The sequence below is a fragment of the Rhinoraja longicauda genome, chromosome 3 (assembly GCF_053455715.1).
Source record: "Rhinoraja longicauda isolate Sanriku21f chromosome 3, sRhiLon1.1, whole genome shotgun sequence".
Taxonomy (NCBI): domain Eukaryota; kingdom Metazoa; phylum Chordata; class Chondrichthyes; order Rajiformes; family Arhynchobatidae; genus Rhinoraja; species Rhinoraja longicauda.
Genome location: NC_135955.1, coordinates 33451691 through 33473214, shown reverse-complemented (window position 1 = coordinate 33473214; position 21524 = coordinate 33451691). Strand labels below are relative to the sequence as shown.

The 21524-nt window shown below is 39.8% G+C and overlaps 1 protein-coding gene across 26 annotated transcripts in view; it reads right to left on the bottom strand.

Annotated features, from left to right (window-relative positions):
- Positions 1-10656, bottom strand: part of LOC144591791 (receptor-type tyrosine-protein phosphatase delta-like) — a 1768335-nt gene extending 1757679 nt beyond the window's left edge. For 12 of the 26 annotated variants that reach the window (XM_078395924.1, XM_078395916.1, XM_078395919.1 and 9 more), the window contains exons 1-2: positions 10498-10637; positions 10198-10331 (exon numbers count right to left, since the gene is read on the bottom strand). The gene's annotated coding sequence lies outside the window, so the exon portion shown is untranslated. Of the gene's footprint in view, positions 1-10197; positions 10332-10497 lie in introns of all 26 variants that reach the window. The other 14 variants (XM_078395864.1, XM_078395870.1, XM_078395898.1 and 11 more) reach the window with 2 other exon arrangements.
- Positions 10657-21524: the final 10868 nt, after the last annotated feature.

Here is a 21524-nt window from a genome sequence, read left to right as displayed (position 1 = left end):
ATCATTTATTAGTGAACACAAGGAGGAATGTGAAGAAAAATGTTCTTCAAGTAACAGAATCTGAATGAACAGCCTAAATAGGTGGTACAATTGTTACGTGTCTTTTGGAGAATTATAAAAAAAGCACTTTAAAGAGTAATTTAAATAAGGATAATGGCAGGAACAAATGCTGAAATGAGATTGATGGGAATATAAGTGGTATAGATGATAGACTGAATGGTTTCCCCCTATGCTCTAATATTTTTATCATGCACCAAGATTGTTAAAATAATTTCCAATGCCATTGTGCAAGTTCTAAGACATGGTTAGATGGAAGAAAATTATAGAGGAAGATAATGCCCTGGTACAGTAACTCATGTTCTGGCATATGAGGTAATAAAACAAAATATCTTCTGGTAGTTTTTCCACCCTTAAAGAATTCTATGGTGATTAATTCACTTGGGTACATCTTTATTACAGCTCAGTGACAATCGATAAAATTCTACGGATCTTCAAAGCATTTAAGTTAAGACAATGAGGGAATAAAAATTGGGGAATAAAGCTTCCTCCATCTACTGCACCACCCGCCACTTGCATTATCTGACCCTGCAAGTGTACAGTGCTCCATTGTTGGTCTTGCAGGTAAATTCTGCAAATAAATCTTTCATTTACGTGTACGGGAATTTGTTTATTTAAAGGTTGCATCACATGTATTGACTGGGCACACTCACCTTCAATGAACCTTAGCTACTTTATAATTTTCTGTCTCCAGCAGATTCTTCTTCCATCAGCTATTTATTTCCCGGTGTCATGGCTAATTCTGGAGACTCTTATGCCTTTTTTGCCAGCATCTTTGAAACTCAGCCCTAATGCATTTCCAGATGACAGCACCTCTGCGGAGGATATCTTTGGTGATTCAACCATTGCCAAGCCCATGATATATCCCTGCCATTTTGAGTAAAGTTACCTCAAAACAACATTTATGCTGGGTAATTGGGCACATTTGAGAACTTGTCAAACAGTGTTCATCACCTTGCCATAAAGGTTGCTTTTCCATGCTCCTGAAAGCAGTAGTTCCATTAGTCGGTCTGTTCTGGTGTAAAAGGTTCATGTTCATAGAGTAGAATGCAAAGTCTGCCAATATCATACAGTTGTACTTTCATTTAACACGTTGATTGTTCCAGGTGCTTAACATCCCAAAGGGATTGATGCCTTTCCAATCCTGATGTTGATTTTGATTTCAAGGAAGATCCTCAATGCCAAAGTATGTGATGCTCTCAGTGCTATCTGAATTGTAAAGTGTTTATTTTGCATTGTGACTCCTTGGTTTCTCCTATTTAACATGGTATTAGTATATTTTTTGTTTTCCTGCATCCTGAGACAAAGTGAAAATCCACATTTTGTATTGTCTCCAGCCAAATCACACCATATATATGTATAATCAAATCATACACAAGTCCATGTACAACAGGTGGTTTTCCTACCAACACAAGCATTGAATGCAAGAAATTCAGGCTAAAGAGACCAAACTGTTGATCTGAATTTCTTTATTTCGAAGGATATACAAAGATACTGGGGTTTTTTGCGCGACCATTTTAAAAATGTCCTTATCCTGACCCAATTCACAAAATCTGTGACAGAACTGGTAACAACTTAATTCAGACATGACATCTTGGTTTCTTCCTTCCTCATCTCCGATGGAGCGCTGGGAGTAGCTGTGTCAAATTCTCATTAAATGCTACCCGAGTGATGTGCAGAAAAACTGCTTGGTTTGTTTAGTCTTTCACATTCTTGTCTACCACTCACTTACCTCATTTGCATGTTCTGGCAGGGACCCACTTCTCCTCTCCAGAATTACTAGCATTTCTCATATCAAGCAGCCCACAATTAGCTGGTCTCACTTCTCCTGCTCTCATGAAATTTGGCACCAAAATAGTACAGTTAGTCAAAAAGACATTGGTTTTCATTGGGAGTCAGCCTGCTGCTGGAAGAAAGATTCAACGGGACGCTTCTGGGGAAATTATGGAACCAACAAGCCATTTTATAATATCTTCCATGATAGTGCATTAAAAAAAAAAGTATTTGATGAGTGTATGATTATTTTCTCACAATCAGTTCCTATATGCATTTCCTAATGAGTTTGACAGTCCTGGCAGTGGTAAAAGCACTACAAATTAGTTTTGATTGTTTATCGAGGTCAGAAATAAAGATCTAGTTGCACTTCCAATTATAATTTGCTTGAAGTTCAACTGTACAAAGTATGTGAGGAGCAGGATGAATTTGGCTGTAAAATTTCAGAGTAATATAGTCTGTTGACAAATCGTCCAAAAACCCATTTAGAACTGACATGACAAAACTCAGCAAGAATGTAATGGCCCACAGAAAGAAAAGCAATTGGTTATCAGAGCATAAATCAGGCATCAGTTCCAGAATCCAGACACAAGCAGTTAGATCCGGAAATAAACTGTCCAAGTTGAATTGTTCCCCCAAAACAATTCATGTACATTGCCATTTTGGCATTAAAAGAAAAAAAAAAAGCGAGTTGTCCAAGTTACCCACCAGATATCCATGAAGTTCAAAAGTAACTCATGGATTTGCCCATTCAAATATTTGTGTAATTTTAATGGGGCCTTTGCTCTTAATTTATGTTAAACTGCCTCACTGGCACTGAAAATTAACTTTGGAAATATTTATTTCCTTTCAATAATTCAGTCATTAAAATAAGATGATTGGGAAAGAGCATTTAAATCACATTTCTCCTGTTCTTTCATTCAGCGTTGGCCTGTTAATAGTGGCTCAGACAGAAAGCTATAGGTTCAAGTCACAAATGTTATCACTGCACTTGCAGTAATGTCTTGTGTTTGGTTTTGGTAACCCTGCCGTGGGAAAGGTGGCATTAAGCTGGAAAGAGTGCAGAGAAGATGTACTAGGATGCTGCCAACACGAGTCACAGGGATAGGTTGGGCAACCTAGTACTTTATTCCTTGGAGCAAAGGAGGCCAAGGGGAGATCCTATATTGGCATATAAATTCATAATGGGAAATAGATGGAATGACTGCACATAATCCTTTCTCAGGGTAGAGGAATTAAGAACGAGAGGGCAAATGTTTTAAGGTGAGAGGGGAAAGATTTAACAAGAACCAGAGGGACAACTTTTTCCTACACAGAGAGTGCTGGGTATATGGAATGATCTGTCAGAGGGAGTAGTTGAGGCATATACAATAACAATACTTTAAAGACATTTGGACAGGTTCATGGATTGGAAAGGAGCAGAGGGGCATGGACCACACTGAGTTAAATGGGACTACCTTAGATGGGGCATTGTGGTCGGCATGAATTAATTGGGCTGATGGGCCTGTTTCCATGTTGTATAACTCGATCACAAAGTACCACTCCAGAGACTTAAACATTTCAGTCTAGTGCTAATGAAGCACAACACTTCCTCAAATCATAGCCCCATCTGTTTGCTTGGATGAACATAAAACATCTCGTATCACTAATTTGAAGAGGAAGATAATTATTTCAAGCCCCAAGGCCAGTCTACTTCCTGTAGCAAATATCACCAAACAAGTAATCTATAATCGTGTTATAGTTTGTGGCTATTGATAGATTATCAATTATCTTCACTTTCCGTTACACTTTCCTCTCTGAACAAAAAGTACCTTTGTCCGTGTACAATTTGAAAATAAATGTAACTATTTTTGCTTCAGCTGTCTGGTTCAAGCATTACACTTTTCTGTAGGGATTCTTCACACCATCGGAGGCACTGTACTGTTTTAGTTCCAGTGTAAAGATAGTCCAAAATAAATCATTCATATACCATTCATTCCCAATTACAAGTTAAAACGTTCAAAAGGAACAGAATTTTGGCAAGGAGAGAAAATTAGAATGCCTTGCAGTCTGCTGATCTGAAATTTAGTGAATCTGCAGTTTCTAAATCCTAAATCTGCTGATTCTGAAGTCATAGTTTAATGAAAACCTCAGGTTGACTCCAGCAATAAAAATAATTGATACTATTTACATTTTTTGGTCAAAAAGGAAAATAACATTTTCAGGAAATCATCTGCAAAAGCAGATGGTTTCAAGCAAATACTTTTCTAAATTCCCTTCTTGTTCTAGCAACATTACCATGTGTTCTATCTTTAAAGTTGAACTCACTAGAAATTCAAATCGCTTCACATTAAATTGTTTTGAAGTTGTAACACAACACGAGTACAGTTTCTGATACCATAAATAACTGACATAAGGTGCAAATGGACAATCGGGATATTCTGTCATCTGTTACCACTAGATCACCAATTTTCTGGTGACAATAAGCATAGAAATTTGCAGCTCCCAAAAGATGGTGGTGCATCAGTTGTATGGTGAAGTGAAAAGAAGATACAAGCAGCCTGAAGCAAACAAAATGGAGTTGGTTGAAGCAAAAATCACGTTGCTGTAATCGTTAAATTTGAGATTTCAATGATGTAACGGGGTATTGCAATAGAGCAGGCTGGTAGGATTGGTATAACTGTTTATTTGGTGGGAAAATGAAAGTTTCAACTGATGGGACCAAATGACATATCATATCATATCATATATATACAGCCGGAAACAGGCCTTTTCGGCCCTCCAAGTCCGTGCCGCCCAGCGATCCCCGTACATTAACACTATCCTACACCCACTAGGGACAATTTTTACATTTACCCAGCCAATTAACCTACATACCTGTACGTCTTTGGACATCTTTCTATTCTCCAAGCAGCGTCTGTATAGTAATACTGAAATATAGGCCATGCAAAATAATTAATTACAATTCACACTGTTAGCTAGAAAACTGCAAAATTTACAAGTTTTTAATATTGTTAAAGCTCCAGATGACAGATTTTAGAATGGCAAGCAACATTGGAATCATTTATTTTACACTGAATTATGTGCACAGCGTTTTCCATTGAAATGCAATAAGCATTTTGCCCACTGCAGTGAAATAATTAAGATTTATTAAGACGTCACCTATATTCATTTGAGCGAAGAAAATGATCAGTCTGGGAGGCATATCAATTAAATGTTTCGCCAACATCCTATAAAACCTCCAGCATTAACCCTCCTGATTCATGAAACTTAGTTGCACCTCCCAGTTTAAAAATAGTGTCCATTTCAGGAGTCAATGAGTATTATTGTTGGCACAGAAAAACTCAGGGCTAGCAACAAGACTGGAGAAAATCAATTAACTTTTCAGGTTGGTGACCTTCCAGCAGAAATAAAAGATCATTGACCTAAAGCGTTTTGCTGTGTGGAGTTGTTACATACAGTCTTAAGTATAGTCATTGTGGACTAACTTCAATTTAGATATCCAGAATTGACAATTATTTATTTGCTTTAGCATTTATATGGTACTTTACAATAAGATATACGAGGGAAACTAATACCTGACAGAGAGTCCCGACCATCTTGCCTCCACAGATGCTGCCTGACCTGCAGAATTTCTTCAGAGTTTTTGTCTTGCTATCTAAAATGCTGTTTCAGCAAATAATTTTGCATAAACTGCATTGTTCAAGTTGTGAATGCCATTAGGGTAACTGCAAAAGAACATTCAGGGTACATTCCAGTGATTTGGGTTTCAATAGTCTCAGCTGAACCAATCAGAAATAAAAAATACTGAAGCATGTGTTATACATATCACATTAGCAAACTTTTCCAGGATTTCAGTTTGTAAGCCGTGTCCTTAGGAGCTTAGTAAGTGGCTTAGTGGTAGAACTGAATGGATAAAATGATTGACTACTTAGTTCATTAAAAGAACATTCAAGCTCTTGTGAATGCTAAAGAGTCAGCTTGAGTGCTGCACTATGAAGCAATAACTCAAACTAACCAATATATCCTTAATTTAATTACAAATAGGCAATGACTTTTTTTCCACAGTTTACACACTTTACAATAATTCTCTTTTATATTATTGACCTTAAAAGAAAATCACATTTTACCACCGTACCACATGCAGCTCAACTGCTGCAGTTAATTAGAGTTAGAATGATAAATATATTGTCACACTGATTCAACCAATACAACTTGCTTAACACCAAATGCACAGATGGCAATTCACCAGTAACTATTCTCAATAGAGCAATCTTGCTATTCTAGTAAACGTGCTATAAACAAAACAACATCCCAGAACACTTCAGTTGATCCATGCAGCAAGGCTTTATTGCTATATAACTTGAAAATAGATGTTGAGCTGTACAGCCATAAAGTCTCAATAGTTTACTGCTGTGGCATATGCCAATATCAGCCCAGAAGCTCAGATGTGAAAAATGATCTAAAATCAAAGCAGTCCGAATGGAAGGAAAACACTCCAACTCTCCACATTATTAAACCCTGCAAGATTTTTTACTATGGTGTAAAACACATCTTTTAGTCCCCTGGAGGGCAGCTTTTATGCAGTTATTGAATATACCAGAGACAGATGTTTTTAATGCGACTTCATTCAGTTCAGTTATCATCTCTTTTCTGGGCGTAATGAATAAAACAAGTTTTTTTTTACTCAGAGAAAACTATAAAGTGAAGCACATCCAAATATAGAGTTTATCAGTCATTTTTTGTTTAATGTTCTCTATCACATGAAAAGCAAGGACAGAATACACTGTTCAAGTCATAAGGAAGAATTAAAATATGGAGGAATGATGAAAGTGACCCACTTCTATTTTTGGGTTGGATTATGTCTCTCTTCCCCAACCTGCCACAAAACCAGAATTCTCACCACACTCAAAAGTGTTTGTGTTAGTCTACTCCAAAAACACAACTTGATTTCCTAATTAAAATACTTCATTTTACAATATGAATTACACGGGAAAGTCGAAGCATCAATGTAATTGACACACAATTATTTTACTATTGGGACAAATTTAAATTTGTCGTTTCCTGAAGCCTTTCCAGGACAGCAAAATGATACATTAATTATAGGTGGACATTATCCTATATGCACCTTAAAGCAAAGGAAATCCTACACACATTAATTTTCACAAGAATTATTACATCCTGAAAATTTGCTTTTGTTCCTGGGACACCACATAAAATAAAGGAAACTGTTGAAAATTACCTTCTTCCAAAATAAGTTTTAACTGAATATTAATAGAAAAGCTTTGTTTTAGCTTTCAGCTGTCATAAATCGTGACGTGTTTGGTAATCCAATGATTTATCCAATTACAATCCTTTGAGAACGAAGAAACTAAAACTCATTTTTTTCCAGTAAATGAAGGGAGCAATTTGCTTAAAATCAGCTGAGAAATACATTCCTAACTGCTCTTAAGTGTGATTTAATCCCCTCTTTCATTGTAATTAGAATCCTGCAATCTCCAAATCGGTATCTACAGTATGAGAATAACACTATGTAGCTTTATAAAGCTTCTCCAAACTAATAGAAACATTGAGCTACAAACAAAATCTACACTGGAACCAAAATGAAATGTGTGTGCAATATCACTGCACGAGTTTGTTTGCAGCTTTGATCTTTTTATCATATCAATCATACAGCCACTCCATGTTAGCTTCTTTCACATATCTCCATGGATTTAGATGTCACAGCTCTATATGGATCTGACAAATCAGTGTTCATTCTGATAAATCACTTCTGCACAAAGGAATGGCACCCTTTGTGTTAATTTGACTGTAGCTCAGTCTAAAAGGGTGGAAGGATTTTAACCCTTCCATTTTATCAGATTAAACAGCTTACTTAATACTATTAAGGAACTCTTACTGAAATGCATTTAACAGCTTGATCTGTATGGTATCTTTTCCGAGATTCTTGCTATCGTTTGCACTGACAGCTAACCTAGATTCCATCTCTCGTCTTCTCAATTGAACCTCAAGGGAAGACAAAATATCTTTTGCATTGCACTTTGCCTAAAGGGCTTTCAGTAAAATTTAATTTTCCCACTGCATTGATTTTCCCATTATAGCATGCAACAGCCGAATAGTATCTCACAAGAATGTTCAGATAGAAGAAAAGTATTTGATTTTGTCAGGCGATATTATGGCTATGTAAGAATTAAACACATTTTCTTTCCACACGATTCTATTGTTCCATCATACCAATTTAAAGACAAGCTTCTTTTACATGTCAATGCGCTCTTACGTTTAATTTAGTTTCTGGATGCACCGGTTCCCATGAAAAAACTCTAGCCAGGTACTAATTCGTAGTGATTCACAGAGGAGACCTTCACATACAGCAAAGCTTTTCCGAGCAGTTTACTGGAGTTCTGTGACTTGCAGTTCAATGAAAATGAATGACTTCCAATCTGCTGGGAATTAACCACTTAGTCATTCCAACCTGAGGACAGAACATTGCACAGAGGTACAAGGTCACAAGCCCTTGTCACATTTATTCTGTCTAATGAGGTATCAGAAGCATTGAACTGGTTCAAAAGTCTACAGTGAGGTAGTCCAGTGCTAAAATTGGAAAATTATTTTCAGCCAACAGACTTTGAAACTCAGAAAAATATGGAACAGATTAGTTCCATACCCTGGATATCATCAGGTAATACTCTGATATAGTTTTAAGAGCTGAAAACTAGATTTGCACGTAATTAAGATGTTATTAATACCCCATTGCTGAGCAACTGAATTATATTTCTGACACCAAACAATAAAAATCGTACTTTTGAAATTTTCATTTCCAAGCAAATATTTGCAAAATGTCACTTAGTTCAAAGGGTCCCGACTTTAAATAAAGGCAAACGGCAAACTATTCTGAACATCAACGTTAGCCGTCACTTTTAATCAATCTTGTCAAACATTCATTTTTGAATGAACATTACAAAAGTTGGTAAATCGTCCCAATATTTTAATCTGAAAATATATTATTTACAGCCTTGTGTTGGCAAACATGCCATTCGTAATTCATACTAAAAAGAAAAAGATGACTGTTGGTGAAGAAGACGAGGAAACATTTGCTTCTCGTTTTTGGCAATGAATTAGTTTGTGAAGTATAGAAACTGTTAAGGTTAACAGAACATCACATGTCCAGCAGCTATTATTGATTTATTTATGGAATTTGCACTTTCACCTCCAATTTATGAAAGCAATTAAAAATAATTCTCTGTACGAAGTATCGCGGGTATTCTGTTTTCATTCATGCGCTTGCCGGAGATTATTAAATAAACCATTAAAATCCAAGCCTCGATGTAACTGGACACCTGAACACTGTCACATTAGTCTGAAACGCACACAACGGTGAACTTGCGTGCAACGCTACACTCTTATCAGGCGTTCTGAAATCTGACTTTTAAGCATTTTCGCTTCCTGAAAGCGCACAACAAACAAAATAAAAGGATCGAAAAGTTAAAGGGCGAGGGCAAAGATCGACTCGGTGACAACTGGGCAGCTGTCCCGTGTGAAATGTCTCAAAAGAAGCCAGGAGCGGAGGAAAGTGAGTACCAGGCTTTGGGAACCTGCATTAGTTCATTCCCGAAACAGCAGCGACCACAGCGCGGCAGCGCAATGAATCGGTTCTTCTTTGATCCTTTACGCACGACTCTGTGGAGATGGTACATTCATACCAAGGGGCAGACTTACTCAGCACTATCACCACCACATTTGGTAGCAATAGATAACTTTTGAAGTTCTTGCTTTAAAAAAAATCAAATGATTTGCCACCACAAAATTTGTAGCGAACATTGCCCTAAAAATAACAAATCGTGATGTACAATTGAAATAAAATTAAGTCTTATCTAAGCCCAAGTCTTATTTCTTTCCTCTTTGGGAATCATTGCATCCTTTTGAAGGCACGTCTTTAAATTTTCTAAGTGGACCTTTTTAGTTAAAAATCAACCCTCGCTCCACTCTCGCTGTCATCCACAAAGTTGCATCATTTAAAGATACGACCGATTGCATCCGGCAAATCCACAACAACAACAACCTCCACAATGAAACTTCTTCCGCACTCTCAGCTGCATTTATTTATATATTTTCTTTTATAAAAGGAGGATAACTTTTCTGTGCCCGCAAATCATTTGTTCAAAGCACCAACAATCTCCAAAGTCCTCCCCTGGTTAAGTTTTTTTTTTTTGTGCAAAAAATATTAAACGGGGAAACACCAGATTTAAGCCAACACCTGAAGAGAATGTCATGCGATATCATTAACAATGCCTCCTGTCCTACACACACACACAGAGAAAGACCCGAGACAGAAATGAAGACGATCTCGCCAGCTAGTTGATGGGAAGCATGAGAAAGCACAACACTTACTGTTCTCAGTCAATAATATCACCCCACTTGGAAAAATAAAACACCACAAGGATTTCTTTTCTTCTTCTTCTTTCTGTTCCTTCAGTCAGAAAATAAGGACCGCTTTTCAATTCCGAATGCAGGCCTCGTTCGAGCTGCAAACAAAAGACAACAATACAAAAAAAAAAACATATCAGTCATCCTTCCTTGTCGAAAGTATTTTTTTTGGGAAAAAAAAAAGAAAACACAAAAAACCGAGATGAAGAATGTAATTCTGTCGGACAGCTGTACGTCAGTCAGTCAGTCAGTCCGGAGCTGTACCTGCGCGTTGCGAGAGCGCTTTCCTCTCGGACCCTGCCCTGTCCCTCACACGGGAGGCGGGAGATCAGGAGAGACCAGAAGCAGCCCGACACCGTACAACTTATTAAACGACTGACGGAGAGACACAGAGAGAGAGAGAGAGAGAGAGAGAAGGAGGGAGTGCTGCTGCCGCCGCTACTGCTTCTCAAACTCGGCAACACGGCAAGCGGACAAAGTGGGTATGGGCGAGTGCTGCCGCACATACACACACATTTCTCTCTGTACCTGCATTTCTTGAGCGAGCCGCTTGATGGCTTACATTCAGGGGACAGCAGAGCGCTTCACCTAGCGGTGTATCGCTACTTAATTGCCAATGCACGGCACCTGGATACAAAGGCCACAGGTTCCCCATAAAAAAAAAAGACCAAAAAGTTTTCAAAAACAGTTTTTGGTGAAGGATTTGAAATTATGAGACGCATTTCTAAGTAATGATACAATTATAATCTTCCTTTTTCCCAGCTAGGTTGGTTAAAATCGTGTGTACATTATTTTTTCTATTGGTGTGAAAAAAAGGAAGTAATGAATAATACAGCAAGATGAACTAACGGTTTGTCATAAAGTACAAGTACAAATGCAATAGAGAAAGGCATACCTAATTAAATACAACTATTGAGTAAATCACAAAGTGCTGGAGTAACTCAACGGGTCAGGCAATGGTGGACGTGGATAGGCAATGTTTCAGATTGGGACCATCGCCTATCCATGTCGTCCAGATATGCTGCCTGACCCGCTGAGTTACTCCAGCACTTTGTGTTTTACTCAAGATTCCACCATCTGTCGTTCCTTTTGTCTCCTAAATACAATTATTGCCTCCTTGCCAATATTGGCCCACTGTTGCCCGGAGCAGGATATCTTATGACATGCTCTATTAGTAAGACTGGTTATGTTTTAATATTTTTTTTAAAAACATTGGTCTTCAAGTTGCTGGATGTGTGAGCTGATAACAGTAAAGTAAGGACATCAAGGCTTTGCGCTATTTTTCTTGACCACTTGTTGGGTCCTCCTGAACTGTGTAAAGGAATGAGGCATGGTCCTTTCTCACCATTATTAATGATGGAAATGAACACTTCATCCAATCAAACCAAATGATCTTCAGATATAACACAATGGCCACCAACAAGTAAAATATAATCCTTCCCAAGCAAATGATAACATGGCCAAGACACCACATAGCCCATCTATCTTTGATTGGACTTTACTGGCTTTATCTTGCACTGAACATTATTCATGTTATTCCCTTCATCATGTGTCTGCACACTGTGAATGGTTCAATTGTAATTATGTACTGTTTTTCCACTGACTGGTTAGTACACAACAATAGCTTTTCACTGTACCTCAGAACAGGTGACAAGAATCTAAACTAAACTAACCTACACTAAACTAAACAGTGACCACCAAACATAGAAAGTGTTTGGTGTAGACACCACACGGTGTAACGGACCACAGGTAGACCCAAATGCAGCACACGGAACCAAGGAAGTAGTTTTAGAATGAACTTTATTTCTACCTGCTCGTGGTCGGGGACAGAAGACTGAGGCGTTCACCAGGGCTACGACAAGGCATGAAGGTCGGGAGCAGGCGGGGTCAGCAACGGGAAATCAGTCCGAGAGAGAATGCTGGAGAGTCTTGCATGAGGGCTAAGAACAATCTGGCAAAGAGAGTGTGTGTGTGTAGGAAGGGTTTATATGCTGGCTTGATTGGTGATCTGGAGCAGGTGAGTGAACAGGTGAGGGGAGTTGGCTTAACGTGGTGGGCGTGGCTGGCAGGTGAGTGAACAGGACAGACTGTGACACATGGTCCATCTTAGGAACACAGAAGCAATTCATGCAACCAGAAAGAACTGTTTCCCACTGTAAGTTGCTTGATAATTATACACTATCGTGCACAATAATTGATTACATTCAGAAGCCATTATCTTTTTCTCTGTAACAATCTGGTTCCCTTTATTGGGATTGCACCAAAGATGCTTGGAGGTTATGACCAACCATTGTTAGAACTTTTCCAGCAAACTGATTTTTCTGACAAAAGCAAAATCAAATAGTAAAAGAGCAGCAAAAACATTAGTGTTATGTCTTATTTCTTGCAATCCTAGTCGTATTTCCCACAGCTATCTAGAATATCGACTGACATCAATTAAAAACCTATTGACTCCCACAGCTATCTAGACTGTACTTCTTCCCACCCTGCTTCCTGTTAAGACTCTATCTCATACACCCAATTCCTCCGTCTACTCCGCATCTGCACCCAAAATGAGATGCTCCATGCCAGGACATCTGAAATGTCCTCATTCTTTAGGGAACGGGGGTACCCCTCTTCCATCATAGATGAGGCCCTCATGAAGGTTTCCTCAATATCCCGCAGCTCCGCTCTTGATCCCCCTCCCCCCAGTTGCAACAGGGACAGTGTCCCCCTAGTCCTCACCTTTCACCCCATCAGCTGTCGCATACAGCACGTAATACTCCAACATTTTCGCCACCTTCAACAGGATCCCATCACCAGCCATATCTTCCCATCTCCATCCCTTCCACTTTCTGCAGAGACCATTCCCTCTGCAACTCCCTGGTTAACTCATCCGTTCCCACCCACATGGACTCCCTCCCCAGGTACTTTCCCCTGCAACCGCAGGAGATGCAACGCCTGTCCCTATACCTCCAACCTCAACTCAATCCAAGGACCACAACAATCTTTTCAGGTGAGACAGAGGTTCACTTGCACCACCTCCAACCTCTTGTACTGTTTGCGCTGTTCCAGGTGTGGACTTCTATATATCGGTGAGACCAAGCGCAGGCTTGGCAATCGTTTCACAGAATACCTCCGCTCAGTCCACCTAAACCTACCCGATCTCCCGGTTGCTAAACACTTTAACTCTCACACTGACCTTTCTGTCCTGGGCCTACTCCGTTGTCAGAGTGAGGCCCAGCGCAAATTGGAGGAACACCACCTCATATTTTGCTTGGGCAGCTTACACCCCAGCGGCATTAATATTGACTTCTCTAACTTCAAGTAACCCTTGCTTTCCCTCTCGCTCCATCCCTCCCCTTTCCCCAGTTCTCCGACCAGTCTGACTGACCTCGATTACATGATCTATTCTACATTTCCCTTGTTCTTTATCCCCTTTGTCTCGTTATCACACCTTACACTACCTTATCTCTGTATCTACCTTTCCCCTGACAAACTGCAGAAGGGTCTCAAACTGAATTGTCACCATTCCTTCTATCCACAGATGCTGCCTGTTACTCCAGCATCTTGTGTCTATCTTTAGTCTTATGACGGTCTTATGTATGGTCCCATTTCGGAATGTCTTGTCAAATCCAATTGTGCTTTCCTAATTTTTTTCTTTTGTGTTGTTTTTCTGTGCAGTTTGTTAGCTCATTGGCACTTTTGTCAGTGTATATTTCTGTTTGTTTTATTATCCCTATCATCTATGTACTAAAACTCTCATTTGTTTGTTTGTTTGTTTGTTCCTGAACTACAGCCAAAATGGTACATGATGGCGCGACAATTTTAGGTCCACCTTACTTACCGTCGTCCCTTTGGTGCTAATGGAAGAAGTTTCATTGAAATCGGTTATATTTTTTAAGTTATTCACATTTTAAAGTTTAAATCTATCTCTGAGGGAGGGGTGATGGAGGGAGGGAGGAAGGCAGGGTGGGGGGAGGGAGGGAAGGGGATGAGGGAGGATAAGGGGGATGGAGTTGGGGGAGGGGAGGAGGAGGGGGAGGAGGGGAGGGAGGAGTGAGGAGGGGGAGGAGGAGTGAGGAGGGAGGGGAGGGAGGGGGGAAGAGGAGCGGGGAGCTGGGGGGAGGTGGGGGGGGGAAGAGAGAAGAGGGGAGGGGAGGAGAGGGTGCTGTACCAATGCAGGAGAGGTTTGGGCCCAACGGGTCCACTTGGTCTTCTTTTCTTTAAATTGCTTTCATCTTTTTACACGGACACTTTGTTCAAAGATCAGCAAACCAAGTTATAATGACTTGTTCTCTGCAGGAAGAATTCATACAATCTGTGCGACACCCGCTCATGCTCCTTTACACTGAAATCAGCATATGCCAGGTATGTATGTGGAGAGCCTAACAAGGATTTTGTACAATGTGCAGTGCTTAGAGTGAACATAGAGAATGAATTTGCCAAGACTAGGCATTGCCACTGTGACAATTGGGGAATAGAAACAGGGCAGAAGAATAGACATTTTATTTTTATTAATTTTTATGAAATGTAGCAAGTGCTCATTATCCATTCCTGGAAGTGACAACTATTGACCCTGTGTATACACAGTGATGAGTGGGGTGCAGAACCTCAAAGCCGTAGCATTAAAAAAATCAACTGCAAGAGCTTGGAATATTTCAGGATTTAAGCGAAGACAATGATGTCAAGAGCATTAGGGAAAGACGACAGAGCTCGTGGTGGGAATGGATGATCTGAATATACATTTGGGACTAGTGAATCTGATATACAGGGACATTAACAAGAGAATCATGAGCACCTGAGAGACTCCAAGGTGCTACAATCTGTCACGAAAGAGCATATGACTAATGCCAGGGATGATTTTAACCTGGTAGTAGATTAGTTTACTTTAGTTTAGTTCAGAGATACAGCGTAGAAACAGGTGCTTCTGCCCACCGAGTCCATGCTAACCATTGATCACCCGTACACTGGTTCTACGTTATGCCAGTTTCGTATCCTACACACTAGGGGTGATTTAAAGAAGCCAATTAACCTATAAACCTGCATGTCTTTTGAATGTGCGAAGAAAACAGAGCACCCAGAGAAAATTCATGCCGTCACAGGGAGAATGCAAACTCCGTACAGACAGCACTCGAGGTCAGGATTGAATCTGGGTCTCCGGCGCTGTGAGGTGGTAACTCTACCACAGTGCCACTGTAAAAACCGACTGCTGATCCTGAAAGGTTTATATTAAAAAAACACCCAATGCTGAAAATATTCAGCAAACATGGCAACATGTGTGGAAAGAGAAACAGAGTGTATGTTTTAAAGTCGAAGAACCTTTATCAGAACTGGTATTACATTGGCTAATTATCTCACAGAAATGAAATGATGATAGAGACGATTGTAACTGTTGGTCTGAGACTCCTAGGAATGAAGGAGGATCAAACATTGTTTGTGAAAACTGGGGGGCAATTTTGCAGACTTTGAATAGGTCGTGGGATCTACAAGTATGGCAGAAGATGCAGGACGGGGGTCAAAATTAGTAAGTCCATGGAGTGGAGAATATTCATCAAAGGGGTAAGTCAGCTCTTGGAGAAGAAGAAGGAGCATTGCCTTAGAAATGCCCACAACTGAATATGTTAAATCTTTGAGTGCTGTGCATGACTAATTGGCAGCCAAAAATGTTTGCTGAGTGGATGGTATCAAAAATTAAAATTGTAATATAACACAAAGTGGCAAAGTATGAAGCATGTTCATTTTATTTTCCACTTCATTTTTCATTTAATTCATTTTTCGGAATCAGAGCATTGATGAGAAATCCAGTATTTATTGTCCACCCCTTATTGAGAAGTTCTCAGGAAATTACCTTAACATGGAACATAGAACTGTACCATGCAGGAACAGACCTGTCAGCATCAACCATGATGCCAGTTAAAACTACTCTCAGTTGTTTGCACATGGTCCATGCCTCTCTGTTCCCTGCCTGTTCATGTGCCTTCTTGAACAATTGGAGTACATTCGATGAATGTACAAGGCACAATGTATTTCTAAATCCAAATGGTGTGCAGCTGGGAGTGGAACCTACAAGAGGTGGTGTACTAGTGCCCCAATGTCCTCGTCCTTCATGTTAAAAGGTGGTGCAGACTTAAGCTGAATAAGTAACTATGGTGTATTTTAAAGATGGTACACACAGCAGCCTTTATGTGTTGAATATTGAGGCCATGAATACTTAGTGTGGTGGTTAGGTACCTTCATACAAAGCTGAGGTACTGTCTGACAAAGCTTGTCTGTTATGGACAACCAAGATTCTTTGAGGCACCTTTTAGCGATTCTGAAGATGCAATTCTCAGAGAATTCAGGAATGTGTCACATCATTCACTTTACTCTTAGGATCAGTGGCCTCCCAGGAAATTCTTGCTATGGTGGAAGGCATGACTAGAATTCTGGTCCATTGCATTGTGACACTTGGTCTAGTTTCTGGACAATCCAGTGGCCAAGCTGATAGGGTCAACATAAGGACTGTATTGAATTAGGGTGTGCGGAAGTGAAAATTTTCCAGACCTTTGTCCTTTCTTGTCATTACCAGCAGCAAGTATTGTGTACCTGTTTTTGCAATTGCGTGTATGTATCCAATTGTATGTACCACATGCAACATATCCGCATAAAAATATGCTTGAGTGCTTGAAGATAGGAAGTGCTTGAAATACTCAGCAGGTCAGGTAAAGCGGAAAAGTGAGAAACTAAGTGTGGTAAGATGCAGAATGGAAGAGGGCTGGAGAGAGTCTGCAATGTATGGGTGGAAATGAAGGTTGTTCAGATGACACAATGCTTTCAGGACCTACTTTATAGATGAGAGAGGGAGGTAAATAGAGAGTTGGAGGGGGAAATGCTGGAACTGTCATCTGCATAATGTTATAGTTGCTGGAATTCTGAAGCAAAATACCCAGCTACTCAGACAACAGCTGTGAAGAGGGAGATGTTGAGCTAATGTCACAGATGGATGGCCTTACAACAGAATTGCCCTGTGCTGTTACCTACTGGAAAATTTAATTCTGTGAAATTGTTGATTTTCTGGTGAAAATGTGTACTTGACGTCTCTGTCCTGGTTCCTGCCTTTATGATCATCATTCTGTCACATATTCTAGATCTAACATGGCACATGTTCAATTCACCTGCACCTTCTCTCCATTTTAATGCTGTCCTTTCAACATCCAAGATTCAACATTCCATCTCCAATTATTCTTTGGAACAAGCCTTGAAAAAAATATTGGAAGTAAAGGACAAGTTCACAAGACAAATTCCTTTTGGAATTCTTTGAGTCACCAAGCTGGGAGAGATCATGTGAACTTAAACAGACGAAATCATCTTTATTGCTGGACCCATTGCACTAACTATTTCTACAACTGTATGACCTATAGACATTGTGTTTTTTAATGATTGTCCACTCACCAAACTCAGGGGTTGTTTAACAGCAAATGTTGAGGCTATCAGTTCCACGGATATTCAGTGAAACAATGGAAAGTTGATATCATAGAGTCATACAGAATGGAAACAGGCCCTTCAGCCCAACTTTTCCATGCCTACCAAGATGACCCATCTATACGAGTCTTGATTGTATTCATGCATAGTCTTTTCTTTGACTGGATAGAAAGCAAACAAGAGCTTTTCGCTTGGTACATGTGACAATAATAAACTAAATTGGTCCCCCTGCCCTCATTTGGCCCATATCCTCTATACTTTTCCTACCCTTGTACCCATCCAAATGTCTTTTAAATGTTGTTGTAGTACCTGCCTCAACTATCTCCTCTGGCAACTCATTTCTAATACCCACTACCTCTGTGTGAAAACCCACTACCCTCTGTTTGAAAAGATTGTCCCTTAGGTTTCTATCAAATCTTTCCCTTCTTACCTGAAACATATGCCCTATGTTCTTGATTCCCCTACTCTACATAAAAGACTGTGTACATTCACCCTTTCTATTCCCCTCATGATCTTATACATCTCTATAAGATTAGCCTTCTCCTCTGGCACTCTAAGGAATAAAGTCCAAGTCTGCCCAGCCTCTCTCTATAGTTCAGGCTTCGGGTCTAAATCAATTGGAGCTGTTGTTACCATTTTGCTTGTGTGTGCATTTACCATTTATTTTATAACCATTTGAACTTGAAGGTGAATAGGTTAGTCGCAAAAAATATTGAATATATTTTCCCTACTTTTAACATTCAGTATCTGCATGAGACATTCTGGGTCAGTTTTAGCATGGATTCAACATGGAATAGAACTCCCAAGGTCCTCCCTCACACAATCTGCCTTTATTCAAACTGAAATATAATTTAGTGCCAATTCATGTCGGATTGTTTTAATATTGTGTTGTGAACTGAAATCTATGGGGAATTAGGATAGGACTACTTGTCACATATTACTTTTATCCTTTGAGATTTGAAAGAGAGGAGGCTTTCTTCTAATCTGCCTGAGCTGGCTTTGCACAGTGATATGGTGCCCCATAGCTAGTAGATGCTTTCACTTTAAAATTCAGAGTTTCGCCAGCATATTTTAAAACTTCTGCATTAGATCACAGGAATAACAATGCATACATATACTCTCCACTCTTGAGGAATGTGTTTTATATATTTTAGTTACAAGTGTTCCATCAATCCATAGTCTTGTTCTGTCCGTCGGTGCTATCAAGTCTTTGTATGTTTACATTTGAACACAAACAAAAGCAGTTCACCTAAAGTATCATTAAAACATTTTCAATTCATGTAATTCGTATTACAAGACAGAGATTTACAAAAAATAAACCATCGTTTACTTTGATTAATACTATATATATAATTTTCATTTATGTCGGAGGAGATCTGTTTTGATCACCAATGAAATCAGAAACACATCTCTTGTCTTTAAATGTGGTTCCCATAGTACACAAAATATCAACCATAAAGTGTTCTTGAAAACTTCTACAACATTGTTCCACAGATAAATTGCTTCCTCTACAAGTGTATAAATTTTCTCAAGGTGCAATATCTGAGTTATTCTACAGTGTGACATCTTCACTCAAGATGTATTGGTACATATTTCCATCAAGTGAATAAACAATGGGGTCGGGGGGTGGGGGGTGGGGGGTGAGGGGGGGTGCGGGGTAATCTGCATCCCTTGCAATAAGGCCCTGGAAATACAGTATTTTACACTGATGTTAGTAGGCTGCTTGCAAATTCACATTATTGCTGCACCCAGTCAGTGCTGTTGAGTGATCGTTGCTACAGCAAGCGAATAATGTCAGAACAGGTTAGTACGGCAATTCTAATATTTGCATCACTTTAAACCAGCCTTTCCTCGAAAAGGGGAGGCATGTTGGGCTGCAGCAAGTCCTGCCAGATGTACTGATACACAGTCTGATCTTGGAGTCATTGAAGAAAGGTACTATTTTATTTCCTGCACTCTTTTTGGTGTAGGAGGTGGAAAGAAGGAAATATGTCTTCAATCCACCGAGCACCAGGAGATCCTTCAGAACAGCATGTCATATTTTGATGGGCAGCTTACAACCCAGCAATACGAATATTGAATTCTCTAACTTCAAGTAACCCTTGCTTTCCTTCTCTCTCTGTCCCTCTCCCACCCTAGTTCTCCTCCTGATTTATTTTATTGATTGTATGCCTCGTTGTCACCCTTCCCTCAGCCAACAATGAACCATTCTATATTTCCTTGATCATTATCTGCCCTGACCTGTCATTTTCGCACATTACCCTTCCATATCTCTAGTCTCCCTCTCCCCTGACTCTCTGTCTGAAGAAAGGTCTCAGCCCAAAACGTCACCGATTCCTTTTCTCCAGAGATACTGCCTGACCCGTTTTGTGTCCAATTTTGGTCCTGAGGATAAACTGCCCATGGAAAGTCAGAGTGGGCAATAAATACCACAACCCAATCCCCTGGGCACCAGACTACAGCCATGCACATGCAATCAATATAAACATAGGCAACTTCTAATGTCCTATCCGACCAGCAATAACACTAATCGCACCGTCTGCACTCTGTATCATCCCTTCACTCTACCTATTATACTTGAGTTTGGGGTGAGTCAAGAGTCGAGTCGCGTGTTTAGTTGTCATATGAACCAAAATGGAACAATGAAATTCTTACCTGCAGCAGCATAACATGATTTTAAACACCGTACTCAATAAATACATAATAAAGAAACAAAAAAATAGTTCAATAAATAGGATAATGTAGTGGAAAACAAAACAAAGCCTGAAGTCCCTAGTGCAAACAAGACAGTTTGTAGTTTGGAGTTTCGTGGGAGATTTTGGTGTTCAATAACCAGATGGTTGTTGGGAAGAAGCTGCTCCTAAACCTTGACATCACAGATTTAAAGTCTGATACTTTCTTCACAATGGCTGGAGTGAAATGAGAGCATGGCCAGAATGGTGTGGTCCTTGATGATGCTGGATTCCTTTTTGAGGCAACAGATTCCTTCGATGGTTGGGTGGTCAGCACCTGGCCATTGTGCAACCAGTCAACATGCTGCCCAGTGTACTAGTACCAAAGTTCTAGAGCATTTGTCGACATACCAATCTCCTCGAACTTCTGAGGAAGTTCTGAGGGGCATTGATTGGCTTTTTTTTATTGATTGCAACAATGTGCTGGGTCCAGGACAGATTTTCAGAGATATGCATGCACAGGAACTTGAAATTGTTGGCTTTCTCCAGCCGACCCATTGATGAAGACGGGTTGGTGGATCCTCACCCTTTCTCCTCTAAAGTCAAAAATCAGCTCCTCGGTTTTACTGACATTGAGAACAAGGTTGCAGTTCTGGCACATTCAGTCAGATGATAGATCTCCTTCCTATGCTCTGAATCATTATTAGCCATAATTCATCCAACAACGGTGGTGTAATAGGCAAATTAATAAATGGAAATGTGTCTGGCTCCATGGTCATGAATATTGAGTGAATTGAGCAGGGGACTGAGCACACATCCTTGAGGACACAGTACAGTGCCATTTTCCCCCTCATTGTTTTGAGGTGCAGCAGAAGAATTGCTACCTCACACTATCAGAAACCTGGTTTGATCCCGATGACGATGGTTGGTGTCTGTACGGAGTTTGTATGTTCTCCCTGTGATTGTGTGGGTTTACTTCGGGTGCTCTGGTTTTATCCCACATTCCAAAGACATATAGGTTTGGAGGTTAATTGGCTTTGGTAAAATTGTAAATTGTCCCTAGTGTGTAGGATAGTGTTAGTGTAAGGGTTGATCGCTGGTTGGTGCGGACTTGGTGGGCTGAAGTATCTGTTTCCATGCTGTATCCCTAAAATCTAAAGTAAAGTGTAAAGATTG